The 2,500-nt window shown below is 80.8% G+C and overlaps 1 non-coding gene across 1 annotated transcript; it reads left to right on the top strand.

Moving 5' to 3' along the window:
• The first annotated feature begins 2,242 nt into the window (after window positions 1-2,242).
• Window positions 2,243-2,395, top strand: LOC137466124 (5.8S ribosomal RNA). Its single transcript, XR_010995003.1, has one exon. It is a non-coding gene; the product is annotated as a 5.8S ribosomal RNA (ribosomal RNA).
• The last annotated feature ends 105 nt before the right edge of the window (window positions 2,396-2,500 follow it).

Raw genomic sequence — 2,500 nt, 5'->3', positions numbered from 1 at the left:
CGGCACGGCCCCCTCCAGGAGGCGCGCCCGCCTCTTGCCCCTCGCTCCTTCGCTCGTCGGGCGACGGCGAGGGGCTGGGAGGCAGGGGGCGCCTTCGGGGCTCGGAGGAGGCGGCTCCTCTGGCCCTTCCCGCACCGGGGAGCGGGGCTTTGCCCGGCCGGTAGAGTCCCGCTCTCGGGCCGAGGCGGCTCCCGTGGCGCGCAGGAGAGGAGAAAACCGCGAGGGCCGAGCCTCCGGGCGTTCCGGGCCGCGCTTCAGGGTTGCGCGCGCGCGCGGCCGCGTGCCGCGACCCGCCGCCGGGAGGCGGCGGTGGCGGCGGCGGCGGCGGCGGCGGCGGGGGCCTTCCCGTCGTCGTCGTCGTCGTCGTCATTGCCGCGGCCTCTCGGCGGGGTCGGCGAGGCGCTCGGCGGCCGGGCCGCCTCCCCGCGTCGGCGGGGGCGGCCCGAGCTGCGGCGGTCCTCTCGGGCGCAGCGCCGGGCTACTGAGGGAAACCCCGGGCCCCGAGGAGGACGCCGCGGTGGTGGCGGCAGATGTCGGGCGCGCCCCCGCCGGTGGACGCTCCCCCGAGGGCGGCAGCGGGGGAGGCACCCCGGCGGGGCCATGCAGGTCGTTTCCCTCGCCCCAGGGCCAGGTACCTAGCGCTCCGCGCCTCGGCGGTCCCAGGCTTCCCGCTCGGCGTCGTCAAACGCCGCGGGAAGGACCGAAAAAGGGGCCGCCGAGCCGGGCGGCGGTTTAAAGACTCGGGCGGCTCGGCGCGCCCCGCCGCGGCGGCGGCGGCGGCGGCGGCAGCGGCGGCGGCGGGTGGCGGGCGGTGGCGTTGCGGCTCCATTGAGGGGTGGGGAGCTACTCCCGCCGATCCCCTGCGGTGGTGTCCGCGGCCACCGGTCGCGCCCGCCGTCGCGGCGGTCGTCCCCGCCGCGCGCGCGCGTGCGGGGGTAGTCGCGCCGCGCCGGGGAGGGGCGCCCTGCCCCCCCCTCTTCGCGGCCCGGCCTCGGCGGAGAGGCCGCGGCGCGCGCGGTCGGCCGCGGGGCCGACCCGCTGGGCTCGAAACGGGCGGCGCCGGCAGAGGGCGCGCGCTCTCTGCCCTTCCTCAGCCGCGGGGCGGCGGCCGCCGGGGCCCGCCGCGCGCGCTCTCTCTTCTGGGCCGCCGCGGCCGTCCCGCGCGGGCGGCGCCGCGCCTGGCGCGGCCGTGCCTCTCTCCCCTCGGCGGCCTTCGGCTCGAACGCACCGGCGGCGCCGGCCGCCGGCCGGCCGCCCGCCCGCCCGCCCGGGGCGAGCGCTCGGCGGTCCCTCCGCGGTCGGAGGCCGGCGAGCGCGGGCGGCCCCGCGCCGAGCGGCGGCGGCGCCGCTCGGCCGGTGTTCCCGCCGCCCGCGGGCACGGGACCCTCCCCGTGGCCCTTCGCGACCGCGCGCGGTCCGAGGGCAGGGGTGGCGGGCGGCCGCGGGGGCGCTTCCGCGCCCGCTCTCCAGGTGGCGAACGAGGAGAGCGGGCGTCGCCCCCCGGCTCAGCGCCGCACCGCCTTCCGCCGGGCGCGTGCTCGCGGAAGGGGGCCCCCGACGGTGCGGGTGGACGGCGGTTCCCGGGAAGTGCGGCCCGCCGCGGCGGCGGGTCCGCCCTCGGGCAGCCCTCGGGCGCTCGCCTTCCCCCGGCGGGCAGCGGTCCGGCGGGGGGGGGCGCGGCGCCCGGCGGCGGGGCGGCGGTCGTCGCGTGGCGTCTCGAGCGCAGCAAGGCCCCTGGGGAGAGAGAGTCGGCCGCGCGCGTGGGCGCGGCGGCGCTCCGCGAGAGCCGGCGCGGCGGCGGTTCCAGGGGGGAGGCAAGCGCGCGCGCGGGGTCCGAGGGCCGCGCGCCGGCGCGTGGCGCCGCGCCGGCGAGGCCGGGCGGGCCACCGCGCTCCCGCGGCGCGCGCCGCGCGGCCCTCCGCGCGGAGGGCCGGGCCGAGCCCGGGCGCCTGGGCCGCCTCCGAAGGACGGCACACGTAGGCGGCGCCTCCCCTCGCCGGGCGGGGGGAGGCGGTCGGGGGCGCGGGTCCCCCCGCCTCTCGGCCGGCCTTGGGAGCGTTCCGTGGGGTTCCTCCCGTGTTCTTCTCGCACGCGCCCCCTCCGGGGTTTTCCGCGTTGCTCGTACGGTCGGAGCCAGGCCCCGCGCGGGGCCTCGGCGCCAGAGAAAAAAAAGGGGGGCCGCTCCGGGCGAGAGCGGCTCCCGGCCCCCCCGCGCGCGCGGGGTCGGTGCCGAAAGCCAGACAACTCTTAGCGGTGGATCACTCGGCTCGTGCGTCGATGAAGAACGCAGCTAGCTGCGAGAATTAATGTGAATTGCAGGACACATTGATCATCGACACTTCGAACGCACTTGCGGCCCCGGGTTCCTCCCGGGGCTACGCCTGTCTGAGCGTCGCTTGACGATCAATCGCCGCCCGGGGGCCGCCCCGGCGGCGCGGCTGGGGTCGCTTCGCAGGCCCGTCGGCCGCGGCAGCGGTTGCCGCGCGAGGGCCTTCGTCCC

The sequence above is a fragment of the Anomalospiza imberbis genome, unplaced genomic scaffold (assembly GCF_031753505.1).
Source record: "Anomalospiza imberbis isolate Cuckoo-Finch-1a 21T00152 unplaced genomic scaffold, ASM3175350v1 scaffold_142, whole genome shotgun sequence".
Classification (NCBI taxonomy): domain Eukaryota; kingdom Metazoa; phylum Chordata; class Aves; order Passeriformes; family Viduidae; genus Anomalospiza; species Anomalospiza imberbis.
This window is presented reverse-complemented; position numbering and strand designations above follow the sequence as displayed.